Source organism: Papilio polytes, unplaced genomic scaffold (genome assembly GCF_000836215.1).
Source record: "Papilio polytes unplaced genomic scaffold, Ppol_1.0 DF824269.1, whole genome shotgun sequence".
In the NCBI taxonomy this organism is placed as follows: Eukaryota; Metazoa; Arthropoda; class Insecta; order Lepidoptera; family Papilionidae; genus Papilio; species Papilio polytes.
In genome coordinates, this window is record NW_013524935.1 from 4,978,444 (window position 1) to 4,990,792 (window position 12,349).

The following is a 12,349-nucleotide window of genomic DNA, read 5'->3' on the forward strand; positions in this document are numbered from 1 at the left end:
CACATCAAATTTAAAATATACGTAAGTATCTATAACATACAATTTATACAACGAATATAAATTAATATAACGATAAATACTAGCAATTATTGGAATTATACTTTGGTCGCTGTTAACTACGTAGTTTTGATTGATGAAGCTTGAAGCCTTGGTACAGTCGTGTCGAACCTTTTACGTCTTGACAATGATATTGTGTAACTTGTCAAACTGCTTTCATAAGCTATAAGTTGTACACGTGTATGTTTGTGCTCATTTTAAACTAAAGCATGCAGGGTGTTACTTATACAAAATTTATATGCAGTGTTTCATTTTAAACGAGATGTTTTCGCATATTTTTAAGATATAAAGAATCTTAGTAAAGTAAGGATAAAATACATTTAATAATAAATCCAAACAACTAACATAAAATAAGTATTTCTTTGTTGTATGATTGTATATTTTTCTCCTAACACAAAGTTCATAAAACATAAAACTTCCAAAGATTCAATAACATCACTGAATTATTAACACTTCTTGATCTATGTTAGTACATCACTAGTTTTACGCTTTTGACCTTGAATTTGTGTTCGATTGCGACGCAGAGGCTGGTCGTAGGCGAGCGCCGTCTGCATCTAACATCGCATTTACAGGGATATAAATGTGATTATGTTATTTTCTCGTAGAATCAACAAATGGAGGTCCGGGTGAAGTAACCGTTGTAACGCAGTCAATCGTCCAGCCATGCGGGATGCTAGCTATACACGCATAACTGAAATAGTATACACCTTGTGTACCAAGTAATAGGATAACAATATATAAAACGATATTTGGGACAAGTTAATAAAACTAGAAGCTTACGAGTAAAATAATATAAGAGAATTCAGTTTCTTTCGAAATTTCGTAAACAATTTGTCTTGATTATTCACGTAACGAAACGATTAAAATGTCTTTTGCCTAAGTAAACTCGCCAATTTAAGTAAATTTAAAAAGTGATCTTCATTTCTGTATGAAAATATGGCAGGCGATGAAAAAGAGAAGGAATACTTTTCTTGTAGGATCGGCGCACTAGGTTAGTTATCACATTTTTTACGGCATTTTATTGTTATTTTAAAAAGTAGATTTTATTTAAGCTTTTGCATCTGCAAAAGTTTTAAAAACATTGTACTGAATTAATAAATTCTGTTTGTTTCCTGCGATATGGTATCCCTACTTGAAGGCATGGCGGGAAGCGACGTTGCCGCTCTTCCGCGATCCGTTCGAGCGCCACAAAGCGGGCAACGCGGTGCGGCGCGGCGAGGCTCGCGGCATTTCGTTCGGCATTCGCTGCGCAGATCCGCAGCGGAGTCGGACTGGCCGCCGTATCTCGCATCCTCTCATCTTACACGCGAACTATACTTCGTTGAAAGGAATGAAAGTAGGCTTATGATAATCAACGTTCGTATTCAAATATTAATGTAATAATTATCATTATCTCATTAAATTGTACGTAATAAAACAGTAAAAAATAATTGTTAGGCTGTAATACAATAAAATACACTTGAGCTTATTTTAAAATACTGTTTAAACTTCTAAATATTACTACGTAAAAAGCACAGCTGGCTAGTTACGTTAACTACTGAAGCAGCAGGCAGGCTCAGTAGGGGATACGCTAGTACTTACTATAACAAACTACGTATACCACAATCTGCAACAGGCAGCCGCCATGATGGCGAAGCGTTGTCTCCAATACACTATTCTATGTCAATGTTTTTCGATTGGATGAAATTGGGATCAACTAGCCGGTTAACTTTCATATTTTATTCAAGTACTATATGCAATTAACAATATACCAAAACCTTTAAGTCGCGCCAAGAAAACTTTGTTGGAAACGTATCCGACGTTAGCTTCCAAGAAGACATTTTATCGCGGGGTTCGAATTGGTAGCGCAAGTCCATTGTTGTGTTGTGCCAGACACGATAGTTGCCAAGGCAGAGGCTGAACGGCTTTGTAAAATGTATTTTAATATTAAATTTAACACTTCCAATTCCAAAGATTTTACATAGGTAATAATAATTATAATTGTCCAACTCGTAAGGCATAGTTGATAGTTCTTACTAATATTATAAATGCGAAAGTTTAGATGGATGGATGGATGTTTGTTAGAGTTTGTAGCCTAAGACGCTTAACAGATTTCGATGAAATTTGGTGTAGATGTAGAGGATAGTCTGGAGGAACGCAAAGGCTGCTTACTTTTGATTTTCGTTTTTTTTTAATTTCACGCGGACGCTAATAAATAATATTATAAAGAGATAAAATTTGGATTTTTGTATGTATTGAAATAACTCAAAAACTTCTGGACCGATTTCTTTTTCCGAATTCATGCACAATCAAAAAGCTATGTTATCACTTATGAGTAATTTAAGCTATGTTTTTACTGTTTTTTAATTACACGCAGGCAAAGTCGCTAGAAACAGCTAGTAGTTCATAAAAGCACTAGCTTTCAATAAAGAATATGGGGACCAACAAATTTCTCTCAACATCCTTATTTAGTTAGATTTTCGTAAATTTAAAATTGTAGGTTCAAAAGTTTTCATTCTATGTCTAAAAATGTATATCATAAATATACCCAGGACATAGCAAATATATACAGATATATACATCAGCAAGCCGGGCCCAAGGCCGTGGTAATTTCGTCCGGGGCGGGCCCTGAAGGTCGTCCCACCCCTGCGCCTGCTACCACCCCCTTCAACCCTCATACGCCGCGCAGCTCGCAGTTTCACCGACAACTTTACGTTACATTTTCCTTTTTACATATTTTTAACATATAGGCATAAGCTTCATATATATTTTTTAAATTATATTACTTTGCGGAGTTTTTGCAATATTTTACTTGAAACTTTTGTATATCCTTTTATTTTGTATTGAAATAAATACAGACCTAGTTCTCTCCTTCTTTCTTAGTCTTAATACTTATTGGATCGTAATTCTGCACAATCCGTATTTACGTGTTTTTGAATTGAAATAACTTGTAAAAATAAAATCTTCTATAAAATATATTCCGTTTATTCCTGTGGGATATTAGTTCCTCAGTCCCGTATCAATTTTCCTAGAAATTTAAATCGTGTTCGGGATTAGGTTAGAAAATCCCTTGCCAAGTATACTTGGAGCACGTTTTAATTTTAGATTCAACAATGGATTGAAGGATTATATTATAAAACCAAGTATTTATTTTATAATAATTTTGTAGCTAGATTCCCTGGGTTTTCGCTATTTTAATTTTTCTCAATTATCTATCTCTCTAGCTATCTAATATATTTAAAGGATACAATAGTGTTTAATAAAATAATTTCAGATATCTGTCGGCTATTTTTTGTGTATAAATTGGTTTAAAAAGTTATTTAACGTCTTCACAGAACAGTTTGTGGGACAACAGTACGGATGTCACCAACGTTTGCGAGTAAATAAAGCATGCTTGATTTCTTGTAGAGCACATATAATATTATAGAAAGGTACAATATACATTAGAATAATATTCAACAGAGAGTAATAATGTTGCCAATTTAACAGTTCTACCAACCTTACACTAAGATTCAAAATGTAACCGCAGATAGCGCTAGTACAAAAATCGGTGCGAATGTGTCGCCACAAGTTTACTTATTTCTGTATTTTTAATAGTTCATTAAATTAATTTATTTCAATTTATTCCATATACCATCAGGTTATATTAATAACAATTTTTTCCGGCAGTTAATCCAGCGCAACCTACACTTGACTATATTAACAATTGGGTTGTCTGTAATTACATAGTCTACGAATAGTCGGTACATCAAACAGAAGATTAAGTATCGCAATTAATTCCTGTCACCGCGGAACGTACGGACACTAAAATTAGGTCCTAGCTGTGACGTCACTTCTTAGGAAACTAGGCTATGATCTCCCCACGCGAACTATGTTTTGTATATTTCTTCGCATGGTTTAACTGATTTTGACAACTATTATCGTACTAGCTTTCGCCCGCGTCTCCGCGTGGAACTGAAAAAAACAAAGTGTTCTATCAGACTATCCTCTACATCTATGCCGAATTTCATCGAAATCCATTCAGCCGTTTAGGCTACAAACTCTAACAAACATCCATCCATCCACATATCTAAACTTTCACATTTATAATATTAGTAAGATTCATATAGAAATTATTATTTTAATATTTTACGATCTGTATAAAGTAATTAAATCTATGAAAGACGATGCCATATCAAAATAGAATCTATTAATACTACGAGTGCTTTCCTTTGTTTGAATTGTGAATTTGGATTTGTTAACTATAACTCAATACCCAAGTAAACTATATTATATTATAATGTTATCACGGAAGTCAGCCGAGGATATAGGTTGTTCTAAAGGCTAAAACGAGAGAGACGTTATGTGCTTAATATGGTCTTATATCGTAGTGTCTATTTTACATTTTTGTATTCTCTGCTCCTCCCCAGCCTTCCATTGGCCATTTCTATGTGTTACATCATAACTAACATTAGTATAGTTTAATTTGTTTTTAAAGAAAAAAAAAATTATATAAATCTTACTCTCCTTCGTATCACAATAAGGCATTTTTTTACGAAAAATGTACATATAAAGATATTTCAATAAAAATAGCAGAAATGGAATTTAGTAATTAAACGCGTAATACGAAGCATTCGAATGAAGGTCCGTTTTGGCATTGTTTTAGCCCGTTTTATGGGAACAGGTTCTGTAGGGTGAGTGACCTCTACCCTGGCGAGGGCCGGGCCCCGCAGCGGATCCGATCAATTCGTGCCCGGAGTGACAGGCACCGGTGTCCTCAGATACGTATGCCATCGTTAATCCCATCCACGACGATACGGATTTACAAATATGTATAAAAATTAAATTCTAATAAAGCGAGTGACATAGACAATATCATACTAACCTTCGCATACGTTCCGTAAAATTAAAAAATACAAAAGTAAGTAGCCTATGTGTTCTTCTAGACTAGCTTCTAAATCTACGCGACATATAATCTCGATCTGTTCAGCTATTTAGGCTACATAATCTAACAAACATCTATCTACACATTCCCATTTATAATATACGAGCTGTTGCCCGCGACTTCGTACGCGTGGTATTAGAAAACATACAAACTATAAAAATTACAAAAAGCTACGTATCCCTCCAGAACCAGACATTTCTCGGGGATGAAGATTATCCCATGTGTAGTCCAAACTTTGTTTTACATCTGTGCCAAATTTCAATAAGATATGTTGAACCGTTGCAGAATGATCGAGTAAACATTAAAAAACTAAATTAATGAATCCCACGGGAACCGTAACTATTCCCGGGATAAAAAGTAGCCTATGTGTTCTTTCAGACTATGCTCTAAACCTGTGCCAAATTTCATGGAGATCCGTTTAGTCGTTTAGGCTACAAACGCTAACAAACATCCATGCATCCATCTAAACTTTCGCATTTATAATATTAGTAAAAAGTAAGATAGTTTAGCCAAGTCGACTTTAAATAAAAACAAAATAATTTTTCCATAAGAGCTCTTAAAATATGGTACGACCGTAACGTCTCTATTGCATTTAGATCTAATAAGGTTGATCGAGGATATCTTGCAATATATCAGAAAACTAAAACCAGTTATTATCTATACTAATATTATAAAGTTCATTTCAGTTTCTTGTCTATGGCTCTCTCTAATATAAAGACGAAAGATTTGTATTTTTGTATGTATTGAAATTACTCAAAAACTACTGGGCTGATTTTATAATTTCTTTCACCTATAGAAAGGTAATTTATCTGTAACATAGTCTGTATATTTACTATTATTTAATATCACGTGGACGGAGTCGCGAGCAACAACTAGTTAGCAGTAATTATAATTCTATGTTTGTCATAATAGAGCTGTACAGAGACGAAGTTTTTTCTCCACTAATTGCACGGTTCATATCAGTTAATTATTAGAGTGCGGTTACTTTTGCTTCAATTAAGACTTGACTAGTTTTAATTAGTGCGTTTTTATTTACTTCAAGATGAAATGAACTTCGGATGCTGTTGGTAAATTTGAGTGTGTAATTCAACGATTAATTTATTATGAAATACTAGTTTTCGCCCTCGACTGATGCGTGGAATTAAAAAAAAAGAAAAGTGAGTAGCCTATGTGTTCTTCCAGACTATCCTCTACGTCTGCCAAATTTCATGGAGATCCGTTCAACCGTTTAGGCTACAAATTCTAACAAACATCCATCCATCTAAACTTTCGCATTTTCAATATTAATATGATTAAACATACTTGAATTTAACTTTTTTCATATAACATATGCTTAACTTCCAATACTTATTTTTGTCTCATCCCAAAGTTCAAGAAAGTCTTATCTCCAAAAAATAGCAGTCATCTTATTTTATTTAAATAGCTGTTGCTTGCGACTTCGCCCGTGTGAAATTAACAGATAATAAAAATTACCTTTCAGTGAAAGAATTTTTAAAATCGGCCCAGTTTTTGAGTTTTTCAATACATACAAAAATTCAAATCTTTCCTCTTTATAATATAAGTATAGATTATAAAGAATTTATCTTTATAAGCAGAAAAGCAAAATAACTAGTGCTGTTCTCAAAGACCACTTAATAAGTCCAAGATAGGCAGCAAGCTCATTACGACTATATTCTGTTTATAATTGTAATTAAAATTATTTCGATTATCTTATTTTAGAGAACTCCCATACAGGTAAGTGTTTACGTGTTGAACTACACAGGTACTCTCGGGAGCGTCGTATGTTAAACTAAAATTGCTCCCTAGGGGTTGCAGTGCATAACGAATGGCCTTTACCCCCACATTTACTGTACCGTGTAATTTTATTTAATGTGTAATGTATGTGTCAGGTGGGGCTCATTTACCGCTTACTGGATTACTTTTCTGTTGATAAAATCTTTGTCTAGAGGTATTTGGTGGTTTGATAGAAAAGCTACGCTAAACTTGTCACGCTAAGGTCTGTAAGCAGTGCCCCCTTACAGCGAGTCTTCGAGGAAAAGATAAATTTTTCATCGAATGGTAGAATATTCTAGAAAACAATGTTTCGTAAACGCAATTCAAGGCCGCGCTCGGACAGTATTAGTCTTTGTATACCGGATTCCAATCAAAATATTAAACCACAATTTACATTAAAACTACTTAGTTAATTCCATAATTATTTGTTCCGCCTTTATTCTTAATATCGACTTTCAATCAAAACGAAGAATAGGTACTCATATCGATGGAAGTAGAGTAACGATTCGAAACGCGTATCGATCAAAAACTTTGTGTTCAGTTAAGAATAGGTTACTACGAAATGCAGAAGCATTATTCTCAGAATTCAACTCTTATCTTTGGAAACGTACTTTTATAATCTGTAGACCACAGAGATTCAATTTGACCTCTTTAATAAAAAAAAAAATGTCAACAGGGCTGTTAGTCACTGTTAGACGGTAACGAATGTTGTATAGGTTATGGAATGTGGAGCATGATAAAATAATTTAAGAACAATGATTATAATTATCCGCCGGAGCTTAACAAATGGTTGTTTAATATAAATATTTATCTACCCACATAACTAACGAGAACAATCAATCGAGCCGATCATATTTGCGACTTCATTTAAATAAATAACAATTCTAGACATAATGACCTGCAGTAGACATAGTTCTCGAAAGTAATAATAAAAAACATGGACCAAAAGTCTACTTTTATCAACGTATCATTGAAAAATTGAAATACAAATATAGCGATAATAATTACATACAAAGATATTAACAATTTATATCGCAAAGATTAGGAAATGGCAGCGATAAGCATTTTACAGTTTTGTAGCGATTCCCTATTCTCATACAAAATATAAAACTTCCAAGCGCGTGGCTCTAGGTATGTGACAAAACAAACACTTTTACTTACAACGAACACGACAGTATAAACTAGCGCAACAAAATACGCAAGTATACCTACATGCAGGCTAGATAGGGCACATCGCAGTGGCTGCGTGTCTAGGCTAGGTTCGTTAGGCAGGTAGGTACCGGTATCAAAGGGCCGAGGGGATTTCGCTGACACTTTCGTAATCCGTGGAAACGTGGGCTCTGAATGCCGCGGCGGGCTGGCAACGCCGCGCGCGCGACCGACGACCTCGCGTTATCGCCACCCGCGGTGACGCGTACCGCCGAAAGGTCACCGGTCGCCGCATTCGCCATCATCTGCTAATGTCTTCGCCATCTAAACAATCGCAGTTTCGACACGGGGTCCCATAAGAACACCGTGATAAAATATTCTCTCGCGTAACGATGACGTGGCCACGCTCCCCGTCGCCGGCTCTCGCTCGCACCCACCCGCCGCGTCCCGCCGGCTCCGCCCCCCTCCGACCGCCACGCCGCCTAGCGGCAGCGCTGCGAAATGTATACGACGTCTATACAGCGTTGCCACTTCGTACCTATAATTTCGCTGGACGTAAATTTCAACCGAAACAGTTCAATGGACTTTTCGAAAACTCTAAACGTGTCAGGTAACGACTAAAGTCTCGTGTTGCTAACGAATACTGTAGAAAGTGGTGTTACTCAGTTTGTTTAAAGAAATCTGTGATATTTGAGTGCAAGTTCGTGCCCGCGCTTGTGAGATCCGTGACGAGACCTACAGTGGAATAGTTGAGCTGTTTTGGTCTAAAAGGTAAGTAATATAGCCTATATTACGATATGAAAACACTCCAAGTGTCGAATTATGTGAATTTGCTAAGTGAAAACAAGTGTCCCACTTCCTGCTACTTTCTCAGTTCGTCATCAGAACGAGAAATTTCTAGTGCTGTAACTGCGTAAATTAACTGTGTGAATGTTTCACCACCTCACATTCTTCAGTTATACGCAGTTTTTATGATACAAGTGTGGTGGTGATGCACGTGGTGCCAAGCAAATTATGTAAGGCGATAACATTATCAGGTCGTGGCACAAAGAATTTTCAGTTATATTCCGTTTCATAAATGTAGCTAAAATAACATCGACAATCTTCGAGTACTTGGCAAAAATCTCTAGAAGTTTGCAAAGTAAAGCGAACCTACATAAAATTATAAGACTCGCTTGCAAACCAATAAATTTACCTTACGATATCCTTTTAAAATTTCAAATCATTCGCCATATAATTTTGTAACACAAAAATATTAAAATGTCATTAGAATTAAAATAAACAAAAACGCTTTAGGCTGTCAAACTAAACTTTATTTTATTAGTAAAGTCTTTAAAAATGCAAAAATACCAAGCAAAAAAATAACCATTTCATTATACTACGCTGTTAATATCAAACACAGGATATCAAAAATACACTTCTAAAGCATCTTTTACTTGTATTATTCATAACAATCTTAATTATAAATAACCATAGGGCTAAATTTTTAGACGATATTTCTTAGTACATAACATAGATTCACAAATTAGTAGATTACTTTCGGTAAAAAAATATTATTTTCTATATTAATGCTTTATACATTCTGGCAACATTCCAATAAAAAAACGTTAATTTAGTTAAATGGGCGTACGTTTATTGTTTTATAGCAAAACGTAACATTAATCACTAATGATTCATTTATCCGCATAATTTAATAAACTTCGCTCAATTTCTTTCATAACACGATCAATATAAAATTAACCATAACGAACATACACTCTCTTTTTATTTTAAAAATACAAATCAGAAATTTTTTTTATGGACTTGTCGCATTTTGATGTTAAAAATATATTTGACACAAGATTAATTTTTTGATATGTAGTTTTATGAAATTTAAAAGTAGCAAGTTAGTATGAAATATATGTTATAAAGTATTTTTTTATTCTTGTACTGCTTTGTCCTATACGATAATCGCTCTTTTATCACCTTGATTTTTTTTATTGCTTTGTCTTCCGAGATAAAAATACCTGATACGTTCTTACCACATTCGTCAATTTGTAATCAATTACTTTCTACCGAAATAATTATAAATATTTTTTGGTAATGTGACACATTTTTTTGCAAAATCACTATGAAAAGCAAAATGACGGCACAAGTAGTGCTGAACCTTCTAAATAGTGTTGTAACGTTTTTGGTTTTAGTAGCACCACGGGTTATAATATAGCAGAAATTGTTATTGGTGATAAATTTTCTCGTAAAATTACTTTTTTTTTGTTATTTAATACTATCTTATAGTATATTGTAATTTAGTGTCCCTAGTTTTTTTTAAGTTAACGAATAAATATGAACATATAAAGTGGTAAATATTCCTTTTATTTAAAAAAAAGTATGTGCAAATTATTAGAATTGTGTTTTAATGTGAAAATACGTTTTAATGATTTAGAATTAAAGAATAAAAGAAGTGTGTTTAAAAATATGTTCACAAAGATGTATGTGTGATCTAACACGTTAAAAATTTAAGCTTAAATCTAGAGATTTAACATAACTTACCTCAAGATTTTGTTCAAGCACTGTCGTAAATAGAAACTAAGAACTATACTCATATTGAATTTACAAAACGGGTTAAAGGTAACCTAACGACACAATGCGACTGTGGAAGTGATTACGTTTTTGTACCAATATTAAAATCCGTACCATAAATGTTCAACATTGGTACGATTGGTACGATTGGTCCAGCACGTGCAAAATCTTAATAACGATACTTTGTAATATGAAAATTATTAGATTAAATAGTTCCGGTTATATTGTTAAAGAGAATTAGAATTCAACTTCCCACGCCGTAAGCGAGGACGTCGGCTAATTCCCTTAGCTTAGACGCAAACTTAATTATACTTAGTATACATGTGTGTTTTCGCTATATAACGACCATAAGTAGGAATTGTTAGTTATTTTTTTTTAATCTTACAAGTTAGACATTCTTTGTAAATAAGAGTAATTAAGACGGATATGTTCGGGTTCTGTCTAAAACTTGCACTTCTCAAATATTATACGACTAGCTGTTCCCGTGCGATTTCATCCGCGTAAAATTATGAAAAATTTATTTTATTGTTTACAAGTGTCATTATCAATTGCAAATGTCAAAATGACATGACGATGGCAACACCTTGCTTTCTTGATGTTGGCAGCAACTTATGGTCTCTTTCCCACATTAGGGTTTTTATCTAAAATATTTACCCCCCTAAGTTTAATGGAGTGAAAACATATAGTCTAAAGCGTGACGTAAATGTAAGGATTTTTATTAAAAAGAGAATTATTCAAAAATATGCTGTAATTGCTGACATCTTAGGCAACAAAGAAGTGTGTGTTTACGCTTTATTATAATAGTATAGATAGATACAGATAATCTAGACGTAATTTTATTAGACCAAAAATCTGTTAAAGTCAATTTATTTGTAAATTATTTTTATGTAAGGAATATTCTATAATTACTGTAATTAAGTGGAAATAAGAAATTAAAACAAACCTACCTGTTTTTACCTTTATAAGACTGTTATCACAGACTTATTAACACAGAAATGTTTTTGTTATTAATGTAAACACTTTAAAAAATTAAAAATAACATCAATAAATGACATTTTACAGTGAAATGTGTACAATATCTCATTTGTATTAAATTCGACGATTCATCATGTTCTTTGCCAAGCTTTTTTTATAATTATGTTTGCCCTATCCGCTGTGGGAGAGCCATAAACAAGAAATAGATAGTTATAATTATGATTATAAGAGCTATGAACAAGGGTGATAAAATTACAAGTACGATAAAAGTAGTCTCTATCTGTACCATAACAACAATGGTGAGATGTTTTTATTTAATCGCAATACCATTGTTTGTAGTAACAGAATACTGTGAAACGTACTCACGACCTATAAGACATTTAACTGACGTCATTTAGGTAACAATAGCTAAGCTGAAATGTTACTAATATAATATTATAAATATGAAAGTTTAGATGGATGGATGGATGGATGTTTGTTAGAGTTTGTAGCCTAAATGGCTAAACATATCTAGATGACATTTGGGATAGATGTAGAGAATAGTCTGTAAGAACACATAGGCACACACACAGAACACATACACTTTTTTTTTTATTCCCCGCGGACGGAGTCGCGGGCAAAAACTAGTTTTTGTATTTTCAAGTTACTATCAGAGTCAAATATTGAAACGACATTCTAATTTACATTAAAATTTTGACTGTAAAATTACAAAAGGCGCTTAACATAGCGTAGTGATTAAAAGTCGTTTCAAGATTTCGCCCATAGTCGATTTGAATGGATATTTAAAACGCATTTCGCAAATGTTTTTTTTTTCATTTATTTCATGATGTTTATGTACTGATTATTTAAATAAAATTTATTCGGTATACTACTCTCCATTATTAGAAAAAATGCACACTACGTAATTATATAGCACTTCAAGAAGTCGTTAAG

The 12,349-nt window shown here is 33.6% G+C and overlaps 1 protein-coding gene across 1 annotated transcript in view; it reads left to right on the forward strand.

Annotated features, from left to right (window-relative positions):
• The first annotated feature begins 7,439 nt into the window (after positions 1 to 7,439).
• Positions 7,440 to 12,349, forward strand: part of LOC106106010 (nuclear receptor corepressor 1) — an 83,045-nt gene continuing 78,135 nt past the window's right edge. Inside the window, exon 1 of the mRNA XM_013286536.1 lies at positions 7,440 to 8,653. The gene's annotated coding sequence lies outside the window, so the exon portion shown is untranslated. The remainder of the gene's footprint in view (positions 8,654 to 12,349) is intronic.